General features: G+C 47.4%; 1 protein-coding gene across 5 annotated transcripts in view; it reads right to left on the bottom strand.

Annotated features, from left to right (window-relative positions):
- CCDC60 (coiled-coil domain containing 60) overlaps positions 1-12,235 on the bottom strand; it is a 267,296-nt gene that overhangs the window by 59,440 nt on the left and 195,621 nt on the right. The window lies entirely within an intron of this gene.

Below are 12,235 nucleotides of genomic sequence, written 5' to 3'. Positions count from 1 at the left end.
GACCCCGCTTCTCAGCTCACGTAACGTTTTCTGAATCTCTATGCTACACGACACATGTGCATCCCAGCTGGTCACTGGCAGGTACGGATCAGACATCATCTGCCCAGCCCATATTCTTGTTACAGCAAACTAGTCTCTCAGGTTCCTCATGTGTAAAATTGTGCAAAACCAAAGGAACGTGTACGCTGGTGGAACACAGTGAAACCAGATCACACAGAACTGGCCCTGGATTGTCCATTTGGGCTCTTATTTTTAAGTTTAGGGATGCAAGCCGTTGATCTGAGGTGGAATTCATACTTGAAACAAAAATGTGCTTCGGTTTTGCTTTCAAGCTTCTGAAATCCACTCATCAAAGAGCATCCTGAGGTTGCCGGATAACCTGATAGAACGAAAACCGTAACCAGGAGCAACCCCTTAATTTCACAGGGGACGATTTTCTGGATGCGGCACAAAGCAAATGCAGAGCTGTTCTGGGAGCTGGGGCTGACAGCAGCTGTTTTTTCATGGTTATGTTACTTCCCAGAGACTCCTCGCTCAAAACGTGGTTCATAGGTCAAGACTGACGTCACACACGCAGCACAAGGGTGTGAAATGGCATGACTCACATTATGAGGCTTTCTGGGCTCCAAAGCAGGTCTGCAATCAGCTGAGGGAGCGGGGCGGGGGGGCGGCTTGGGGGGGGGAGGGCTGGCTTAGGGTTTTCTGGGAGTGGGGCTGGGGTGAGGGGTCCCTTGTTTGGGTGTGGTCTCAACTTCCCGCCAGCACCAAAACAAGGAGCACCTTGGGTTTCTTATCAGCTTTTGCCCAGATGTGGGGCAGAGGGAATGGGGAGGAGGGGGGCGGGCAGCTCAAACGCTGTCAAAGGTCACACATCAAAAATGGGGTCAGACTCTTCATTGCGTTAATTCACGTCCAATTTCAAATGTGTGTGTTTGCCTAAATAGCTGCATCATTATTAACCATTCAACAAAAATGTAATGAATACCCTCTGTGTGTCAGGAGCTACTCTAGGTGCTGAGGTACAGCAGCAAACCAAACAGCTCACAACATTCCTGTCCTCGTGAAGCTCCTATTCCAGGGGGTGGAGACAGACACGAAACAGCGTGAAGTGTAGGTGACACGCTAAGTTCCAGGGAGGAGCATAAAGCAGGGACGCGGGAGAGTGAGAGACAGGGGTGGGGCGTGGATTGGTGCCATTTTAAATTGATGGTCAGCGAGGGCCTGGCTGAGAAGGTGACATTTGAGGAAAGACATAAAGGAGGTGATGGAGTAAACCATGCAGATGCCTGGGGGAAGGGAACAGCATGTGCAAAGGCCCTGGGCAAGTACAACTTTTCATCCAGAGAAGTTTCGCTTTCATTGAATAAAATGTTATGTGACATCACATAGTACAGTTTGTGCTCCTGAAAGATTATATTTGTCTGATTTAGATATTGGTCTTCTATCTAAGACTTTTGTTTCACAGAAAGGATCTGCTCTGAAAAAAGGAAGGAAGGGAGGGGAGGGGGGGGAGGGGAGGGGAGGGGAGAAGGAAGAAAAGCACTGCTGTGTCCCAGACTGGGTGCTACTCTAGGAAGCAATAGATGTTACCACTTTCATTAAGACGCTCATCTCTAATAACTCCAACTAACATCCTCAAGTTCCGAACCCCAGCAATCGGAGAGGTCCCTCTCTGCCATCGGACCTCAGTGAGACTTCTCAAGCGTACCCAGGGTGCTCCTGAGATGTAGCAAATCATCTGGACAAGAGGCTTTTTCAGTGAACGAGGCCATGTTGTGGTTTCACACCTGTGGTAGAACTTAGCCCTGTAGCTCAACAGTTCTGTGTCTGCCCTCCCGCGAGCCCCTCACTTCTGGGTGTGTGAGTTCACTTATCTATCCTCACAACAGCTCGACCTTGTGGGCACTGTTGTTATCATTTCCATCTGCAGATGAGGAAACAGGCCCAGAAAGGTGAGGTCAGAAAAGCTGGAAAGAAGCAGATCTGGGGTCTGAACCCAGGTGGTGGATTTCCCCGTGGGGTCGGACTACAGAGTCTGCTGGTTTGTAGGAGGTCAGGATGTTTCCACTGGGGAGTCTCACCAGCTTGTCCTGGAAATCCCTGTCCTCGACTTGGAGATTCTATAGGCCACCAGGTGTCCTTGGCTAACTTGGGTGGCTTGTCATTAACTGGCCTGGTGTTAGGGGCTCACCTTTACCTGTTGTCCAGATTCTCTCATGGAGTAGAAGGCTGTCAGCAAGGCCTCTCAGGTCCCAGAACAGACCATGGTCTTCAGAGGCAGAGGGTGGGACCGGCACTGAGAAGTCTCATGTGTGATAACTGCGCACAACAGCGGGAGGGGTTCCAGGGACCTGGAGCTGACCCAGGCAGCATGGTGGGCTTTGCGCTCTGATTTCACTGAGTAACTGAACAAAAGCCTTTGTCTTTCCCTGCAGAAACTGTAACCAACTAGATCCTGAAATGCACGTGTTATGGACTGAATTGCGTACCACCCCGCAGCCAAATTCATAGGGTGAAGTCTCAACCCCCAGTACCTCAGAATGTGACCTTATTTGGAAATAGGGTCACCGCAGATGTCATTAGTTAAGATGAGGTCATACTGGAGGAGGGTGGGTCCCTATGCCAATATGACTGGTGTCCATATAAAAAGGGGAAATGTGGGCACAGACACATAGGCAGAGAGAAAACCACGTGAAAATGAAGGCAGAGATCAGGGCAGTGCTTCTGCAGGCCAAGGAATGCTGAAGATTGCCCGCAAATCAGCAGAAGCTAGGAGAGAGGCATGGAACAGATTTTCCCTCTCAGACGCGAGAAGGAAGCAACCCTTCTGATACCTTGATCTTGGACTTCTAGCCTCTGGAACTGTGAGACAATAAATTTCTGTTGTTTAAGCTACCCAGGTTGTAGTACTTTGTTCCAGCAGCCCTAGTAAACTGTTACAGCATGATCAAATATCTGAGCCTACACTCATGCAACAGCCCAACTCTTTATTTTCTTTGACTGCAATGGTTAACGAAATCCTTATTAAATTAATTTTATAATAAGTGACACGCTGAAGGTCACGCCACAGTAAATAAAAGGGACCTGAATATTATGTCCCAGGCCCTGAGCTGGACACCTATTTTGTGTCAGATACTGTTCTAGGCAGTTATGATGTGTCCGGTTCTGTTCAAGCACTGGCACTACAAAGGCGAACACATCCTCAAAGAATTCACAGTCTTCACCTCTGCCTCTAAGTTATCTCATTTCTACAAAAGTAGAAATTAAGAGGTTGTTAAGAGATTTATTTGACTTCTTTATGCCCTTATGCCAAAAAGGATTACGAGCAGAAAATTTTTAAAGTGAGAAGGGCAGGAGACATGAAAAAATAAGAAAACAGTATCAGGTAAGACAAGTATCGAAACCCACGACACATGAGCTAGTGCCCAGATTTGGCCCTCAGCATCCTAGTGGCCAGCACAAGGAGGGAAACACAATCCCTCATGTGATTCCTCATGACCATGAGATTTTGAAACAGCTGTTCAGGTGATGCCTAGCCATTCCTGGTGGAAGAAGAAGAGATTTCTTTCAAGGACCTGTATAGGGACGACACTGTGAAAAGAGAAGTCTGCAACAAACCTCTAGATGCGGGTAGCGATGAATGCCTGTCTTACCGATTGACTCACAGAAAAGCATCGGGGAGTTGGTGTTGGCAATTTGAGGAATCTAGCAAGTTTTCTGGTAGAACTGCAGCCCTTTTCAACCAAGGCAGCCGGACTCCTAGCGGTTAGATCTTCTGGAAAGACCTGGCTGAGAGATGAACAGAGGTGGTGGTGTGTGTGTGTGGGGGGACAGGGGTTGTCTGGGCCCTCAGGTCAGACCCACCAGCCTATTCTGGGAACTTCAGGCTGCGGGGTGTTCGCTCCGTGCACCGTGAAGTGCTCCCCTGTTACTGCAGAGGCCCATTTAAAAATTCCTAGTATTTTAGCAAACCCCCATTTAATTCCCTGTATGTTCCCTCCATTTTCTTCATCATTATTGTTGATTACCAGGCTATTCGCCTGAAGGGAGCTATTTGCAGGGAAGAGCAGTCTTCGTCTTTAAATCCACTCACCCGGGGCCTCCTGTTCACTGCTTTCCGCGATGTAAAACTCCCACGGCTAACGTGGCAAGAGGAACGATGGGGAGTCAAATAATTAACTGCGCCAGGCAAACGGAGGAAGCAGCGGATTATAAAATGGAAAGTTTCCTCTACCCAAAGCCACTTCCTCTTAACCAATGCATGCGGGTAGGTTTTCACATTTAAGGGACATGTGTTCTCTGTACATTCATCAGCCTGTGTGAGCTGATGAATGAAACATTCGCAGTATGGCAATAGGAATAGTCTCAGTGGGGCTGAGCTGAGCCACACCGAAGGGGCAGGTTTCACTCCCAAGCACCTTCAGCCCTGAGGGCCAGTGTACGCAGTGGTAAGCCTCGGAGGGGCCAGCCTCTTGGATGGGGTCTCTACTTTGCCACTCCCTTAGGCAGGTTTTAAACCTCTCTAAACCACAGCCTCTTCATCTCCAAACGAGGAAAAAAGTGATTCTTGCCTCAAAGGGCTGTTGGGAGGATTAAATGACAGTGGGTGTAAAGAGTTTAGTGTAGTGCCTAGTACCTAGGACTCAATGACTGGGCGCTACAATTACTACTGTCAACTCGCTTAACAGTGCTGAGAGGGTGGTGTGATCTGCAGTTGAGAAAATAGAGGGAAGAGGTTAAGTAAACGATGAGGGTCATAGTAGCTGGGAAGTAGCAAAGCAAGGGTTGGGAGCCAGCAGGGATGATTCCAGAACTTCTCTCTCCATCTGCATGCTGCAAACACAAGAATATTCAGAAGGAAGCTTTAGAGCTTTGAGCCTATGCATCTCTGGGCTGTTCTTATTGTGCAGAGTTCACCGCTAGGCCCACAGAAGAGAAGCTGGTGGCTTACACTTTCCTCCTTTAGAGCATGTTTCACCCAACCCAAGTCACCACCTGTGGCAGATCAGGTCATCATTCAGCAAATACTCACTCCCTCCCCCATCCCCTACATTCAGGCGGGGAATGTTCTCCCAGCATCCTGACTTTGGACTTCACCATATGACTTCTTTGGCCAATGGGATGTTAGTAGATACGACCTGAAAAGAAGCTTGAAATAAGCTTGCTCAGTTGGGTCCATGACAAGAAAAAAAACCCACTATTTTGCTGAACCCAGAAGAATAAGAAAGGCATGCAACAGACCTGAACCCAGCTAATCTCAATCTAAATCAGCCAAACCCCAGTTATCCCACAGACACATGAGCAAGGAAGAAATACTTATTGAAAGTCACTGAGTTTTAGGATAGTTTGTTACACAGCATTATGGTGAAAATTGCTGACCAATACATCATTTGTTATAAGAGGTGACATTATTTTATGAACCACAACGAAGGAAAAATCCATGCCAGTTCGATTAAGACATGATTGCACACTGAATCTCCAGTTCAGAGATGTTAAAATGTGGGAAAAAATGTGCCTATTAGATATAAAATATGGCATTAGGAAAGAAATTGCCTCAGACCTGAGAAAAGATGATCTGGAACAGAACTTGGAACATAAAGGTAATTAACAGCCCCTTCAGAGAAGTATCTAGCAATTTTCTGATATTCTCTGATGAGACTGAGAGTCCTTCTTGGGGTGTTAGATTTACCCCCACATCTGGCCTGTCAGACTTGTAACAAGGCTGTTAATCTTTACTAGTCATCCTGTGTGGTCCCTGGACCAGCAGCATTAGCAACATACAGGAGCTTGTTAGAAATGCAGAACCTTGGGCCCCCCTCACACCTCCTGAATGAGGATCTGCATTTTAACAGGACCCCTAGATGACTCATATACACATATAAGTTTGAGTTGCACTGGTCTAGCTGTCCTCTCCCTTCTGTTAAAAGATACTCTTTCCAGAAAGAAATCTTCGAACTGGCTTTATTAGAAGCCCAATTCCCTTCCTACAAGTTTGAAATAAAACTTTGACACACACTAGCAGTCAATTCATCTCAGAAAGTTCTTCAAGCACAGCTGTAGCAGCCATTCTCACTCTCTGAGGGCACTCTGCTTGTCATGAGTCTCCCATTACCTGAATCAGCAGCTCCATCCCCAGGGCCCCAGAGGAAACATGGAAAAGAAACAGACAGCCCCAGCTCTTCACAGGGGCCTTGCAGGAAGCTGCGAGTACTGGAGAGTTGACAGGCAGCGAAAGAAATTCACGTTCCACCTTTCTATTATGGGGGGCATGGGATTAACCACCGCAAATCACTTTGTTAAAAATCAACAGCCCAGATGTATTTAAAAACAAAAAAACACAACTTTTAATGGTAGTATTGCTCTGCGTCCAGCTGGTTTTCACTCACATTTTCTGTCTCTGCCCGCAAGAAATATGGGACTATAAAGCCAGGAGAGCTTCCATGGGGGAGGAAGCATGACATTAAAATGAACAAACACTCCTGGCAATATCCAATTTCAGGGATGTCCTGCTCTCGCAGAAGGGAATTGCCTACATGGGAAATTTTCACTTAACAAATTTTACTGTTTTCCAATAATGGCAAATAAATCAGTTTCTTCCCCGATTGTGGAGGCTGAAGGCTTGGAGAACCCATTTCATCTGGCTGGCTCATGTCTTGCTTTGTCAGCCCACCCAGACGTATCGATTTCAGAGGAGGAGAGGGCAAACGCGATGGAACGGAGGGATGGATCTGAAACACTATCCTGAAATTCTTGAATTTTCAGGCAACCCCTACAGGCAAATTAATAACCCAGTCCTAGCGCAAACGCACCAAGCAAATATTCTGCATTTAAATTCCCGCGTTAGAATGCTCTGTTTATACAATAACTTAATAAATCTGCCTGGCTGCCAAATGGACAAGAAGGTGAGAATCATTCATTAAAATGCAAATGCAATTGAGATGAAATTTGGAATACATTTATTACAGTAATTGAACTTCAGTCAACTGCAGGCACGACACAGATTCTGAACTACCTCTCAGACAAAAGGACATGTTGCGTTATCAACACCCCACCCCCACCCCAAGTTAGTATCTTTGTCAGCATGCAAATTAAAGCCATTTCCTGAGGGCCAATGATTTGCAATGGAGGATTTCACTCGTCTTTATAGGACAAGATTGCCAGAGATAAAGGTCAACTGCATACACAAAAGATTGCTCTGGTAGCATATCGTGTGTACAGCCAATTGACTGCAAACATCTTCGGAGTGCTTACTGCAACTATATTCTTATTAAATCACATCTGAACATCTCTTTACTCTCCCTGGGTTATTTGCTAATTGTAATGCCTAACAATGGGAGATTCGCCAAGTCAGGATTTCACCTCTCAGATCAAAAGTTTCAGATGGATTTCTCTCCTGTCTGAATGACTCAGCCCAAAGACGAGGCCCAGTTCAAGGGTTCCTTTTAATCAGATGGAAGAGAGATGCTACTGAGACTGTGATAAAGACACAGCAAAATTGACTCGCAAGGGAGAGGTCGCTTTATCTGCTTCAGTTTTATTCTCTCTGGCTCCTTTGCAAAATTCATGTGGCATTTCTGAGGTCTGGGCAAACAGCGCACCTGCACCTAGCAGACGCTGTCTGAGTCGGAAGAAGGCACAGCCTAGAGTCTTTCTCTGGCCACAGGCCAGTCTTCCTTTGCTATCCAGGAAGTGACCTTAGTGGCAAAATACAATTCATTTCACCTGTAAAATGGAGAGATTGCTTTTGTCCCCTTCGTCCCCTTCATATTCATTCATTCATAATGAAGTGATGTCCACTCTATTTCCTAAATGTCACTAGACTGACTTCCTGTTGCCACCACCCTAGCCAGAAACCATCTATTACTCTAAGTAGCTTCCTACCTGGTCTTTCTCCTTCCCAATCCATTGTCCACCTGGCTGTCACAGGGCTCTTTCTGAAATGCAGACTCATTCCCATCAGAGTGTTCCAAACCCTTCGGTGGCTTCCCACTGCTCTCAGGATGAAGTTCAGACTTTTTCCCATGGCAATAAGTCCCTCTAAGATCTGGGCTTTATCTCTAACTGTTAGGGGAACCACTGACTGAAACCGCCCACCCTGGCCAGGCACCACAGTAACCATTTGCATGAGTTGTTTTACGACAGGAGGCCCTGGTAAGGAACCCGGAACTAACAAGCCACCACCCACCGGAAGAATTCGGGAAAGGTCAAAAGGAGACGCCAGTCCATATGTCCTACAAACCTCCCAGAATCCTCCCCGCTGGAATCCATCTCGGCTGAGTGATGCATGCGCCACCAGGAAGGACCCGAGTCAGAATGATTGGCCAGAGACTGACCCAGAAACTAATCCTATCACCACAAAACCCGAGACTGCGAGCCACGTGGCAGAGCAGTCTTCCTGGGATCCCTTACCCTGCTGCTCTCCGTCCGGGCGCCCCTTTTCAATAAAATCTTTTGCTTTGCCAGCATGTGTGTCTCCTCGGACGATTCATTTCCAAGTGTTAGACAAGAGCCGACTCTCGGGCCCTGGAGAGGGGTCCCCCTTCCTGCAACATACCCCACTCATCCAGTCATTCATTTCTATCTCTCTACCCCTCAGAATCCTATGATTCTGCCTCTTCCTGTAGCACTTCCTCCCCCTTTTCACTTGCTGATTCCAAGGCTTTGGAAAAACTGTCAACTGTTGACCATTCAATACTGCTACTCCCTCCTTCCCTCCAGCTCTAGGCTAGGTCAAGTGCCTGCTCTGTGCCCTCACAGCTCCCTGTGTCCATGTGCTCCCCGTCACTGCACTCGCCACACTATATGGCAATTGCCTAGTTCCTTGTCTGCTTTTCCCACTAGAACGCAGACTCCTTGAAGACAGTGCCTGATACAGAGCAGGCAGTCAGCATTTACTGGTTTTCCTTCCCTACCTCTCGCCCTTTCTCCCAATGGCAGAAAGTGCCATTTCCTGAGCTTCCTTAGTAAAGACCACATTATCCTGGACATCAAATACCTAGATAAAAAGTCGACAAAACAAAACAACAACAAACAAAACCACATTTTCCAGCTGCCCTGGCAGATAGGACAAGCCAGTGAGGTACAAGAGGAAATCGTTGGGAGGGACTTCTGGGAAAACTCTATAAAGGAGGTTAACACAGCTGGGTGGCATATGCCCTTTGGTCCCTTTTTCCTCTTCTTCCTTCCTGCTGCCTGGAACTTAGCTACAATGTCTGCAGTGCCAGTAGCCATTGTGTGAGCATGAGGAAACCTTGCAGGTGGAAGCAAACACTAAGGATAGTGGATTAAAAGATAGAAGGAATCTGGGTACTTCCTCCAGAAGGGAAACCTCTTTTATGTGAGGGAGGTAAGCCTTTACCTTGTTTAAGTCGTAGTAATTTCAGGACTCTGTTTGCTAAGCAGCTGAATATAGACCCCAACTGACAATCTCTCTTAGTCTCTGTCTCTGTCTCTCTTTTTTCCTTGACTAAACTGTCATGATTATCACGTTTGAAATGCCATCATCTTGGCTAAATCACTGGCCGTGGACTAGGGAAAGATATTAGGAGAGGTTACTTTGGATCATGGGAAATGAGGCAAGGAAACTTTCAAGCATGAAACTATTCTGTGAGAGGAAGGTCTGGGAGCACCTCCCCTGAGGGTGCCTGAACATCTGGGAAACACACAACAGGAGGGTCTGAGCCTGGAAGGAATGAAGGCTGGGGGCCCAGAGGAGTGGCTACAGTTGGAGAGAAGCAGGTACTGTCTGGGGTGGTGGGAGGAGGCGCACAGTGATGACCTGAGCGGCACTGAGCTAGGCTCTCGATGTGCAGCTCTCTCCTCGCATCCACACACCATCCCTATGAAGGAAGTGCTCTTCATTTTGCTGTCGAGGAAAGCATGGCTCATAAAGGTCAAGTAGTAGTCTGACCAGAGGTTAGTAACTGGTGGAGCTGGAATTTAAACCCGGGTAGCCTGACTCCAAAGTGTTGCATGAGGAAAATGCGCTGGTTTTAGAAAAGGTCTCTTCTAGGTTTAACTGCTCATCGCTTCCTTGCCACTCAATGTCTGTGACATTGGGTGAGTCATTTTTACCTCTTTGAGATGCACGTTGCTCATCTGTAGCATTGGGATAAATTGATACCCTCCCAGGATATTGTTGAAACCATATATGTGAGGCAGTTAGCATGATGCCTGGCACATCAGAGATCTTCAATAAATGGTAACAACCACTGTTTTCATCATCATCATCATCTCCATGAAGCTATAAATGACTGCTGTTACAACAACTCTCTTGCTTTGCACACAGGACGGCCGTTTGGCTCCGAGCCTCCACAGGCTTCTGGGAAGCGGCACTTGGCTCACGTGTCAAGCTTAGGAGTTTCTCTCCTCTGAGGGTAGCGGCAAGAACAGTCTAATTAGACCACAATTATTTTGGGGTTCGGTCAACTGCATGACACAGTAATTCATAAAGGTCTGTGAATCCACTGTACGTAGTGGTGGTAGGATCAACGCTTGGTTGTCATGTCAAGTAATGAAATTTATGAAGCTAAAGGGCCAGGGAGTTAACCTCTGCTCTGCTGAATAAAAATTGACATGCAGAGACCTTCTAATGATTTTAAGTGGTTTTCTTTTCTGGGTTCTTCCTTTATTTAACCTCTATCTCAGACCTTCACTAAAGAAAATGAAGGGGCTTCCCTGGTGGCGCAGTGGTTGAGGGTCCGCCTGCCGATGCAGGGGACGTGGGTTCATGCCCCGGTCCGGGAAGATCCCACATGCCGCGGAGCGGCTGGGCCCGTGAGCCATGGCCGCTGAGCCTGCGCATCCGGAGCCTGTGCTCCGCAACGGGAGAGGCCACAACAGTGAGAGAGGCCCGTGTACCGCAAAAAAAAAAAAAAAAGAAAATGAAGAAAGCAGGAAAGGAAGACAAAGAGGTAAAAGAGGAGGAGAAAGAGACGGAAAGAAGAATGTAAGGAGCCCACACCAGCCTGGGAGACCGGCTGAGGACAGGCGATGGTCACGAGGCCGACGGGTTTGGGCGAAAGTGGGACATTAAGGTCAGTTAGGAAGCCAGGTTCTAATTCTAATTCTACCAACAACTAACTGGCTGTGTGATTTAGGCAGAATAGTTAGCCTACTGATTTAGGGATAGCCATCACCCCACTGCCTCTATCACGGCTGCCATCACCATGAGAACATCAATAATTACCACGTGGCAATAACTATGAAAAGGCTTTAAAGTTACTAATCTCTCTAACTTCTAAAACAATTCTCCAAGGCAGCAATTAGCAGTCTTACGGCCCCATCTCACAGTGAGGAAACTGAAGTACAGAGAGGTGCGGTGACTTATGCAAGGTCACCCAGACGGGGTGCCGTGGAGTCTGGACTCGTATCCAGACCTGAGCCTGTCTTCCTCATCTGTCTTTTTGAGATAGTATTATCTTATCTGACTTGTGAAAGATGAAAAATGAGGAACTAGATGTGAAAGCATTTTTTAGAAAGTCAGAGTACAATCTGTACAACAAAGCACAATTGGGTACACACATAGGTAAGTTGGTGACGAGTAAAATTAAGATGCAAAAAAAGCTGTACCTCTGTGAATCTCTATGCGCTCTCTGCTAAACCCTCTGCCACCTTAGGCACCACTCAAGGAATTGAAAAAGGCATGACGTGTTTGGCTGGGGGTTTGGAGTCCAAAAGTCTTGGCAACGTAATGACTCAAATGTTCTTGCCTCTTAGCACTGCTCCCCTGATGCTTTGGTCCTCCACCAGGCAACAGAGTCAGCTTCTGAAACGTGAAGTTGCACATCCTAGGAAGAGTGCACCGCTCCGCTGTCCTCGCAGCTCCCCACCACCTGGTCTGGCTCCACCCTGCTTTGTCTCAGGGCTGTACACTTCTGAGGGGCTAAGTAACAAAAGTTTTCCATCCTGGATGCCATGCCCTGAAATCAGGCTGCCGTTGCCTTCCCCCCGCCGTTCCCTCTTCACTGGCCTCCCTATCTTGGAAGTCTTTTCCTCTCCAACCCTTTCCAACGTTGCACATCATCTCCAGGCTTCCCAGTACAGCCTCCAGGGCTCTGCGCGAGCTGGACCTGTCCCACCCCCTTAGCCTCCTCCTTGCCCCCTGATGCTCTAGCAACACCATCATGCTGCACAGCCATGCTCTGCCTCATCTCGTACATTTGTCCCTCTGCTCGGAATGCCCTTTCTTCTTCTTCACCTGGCTAACTTCTGCTCATCTTTTAGAACTTACTCA

This window comes from Globicephala melas, chromosome 13 (genome assembly GCF_963455315.2).
Source record: "Globicephala melas chromosome 13, mGloMel1.2, whole genome shotgun sequence".
In the NCBI taxonomy this organism is placed as follows: Eukaryota; Metazoa; Chordata; class Mammalia; order Artiodactyla; family Delphinidae; genus Globicephala; species Globicephala melas.
Note: the sequence above shows the minus strand (reverse complement) of the source record. Positions and strands in the feature narration are given on the sequence as shown.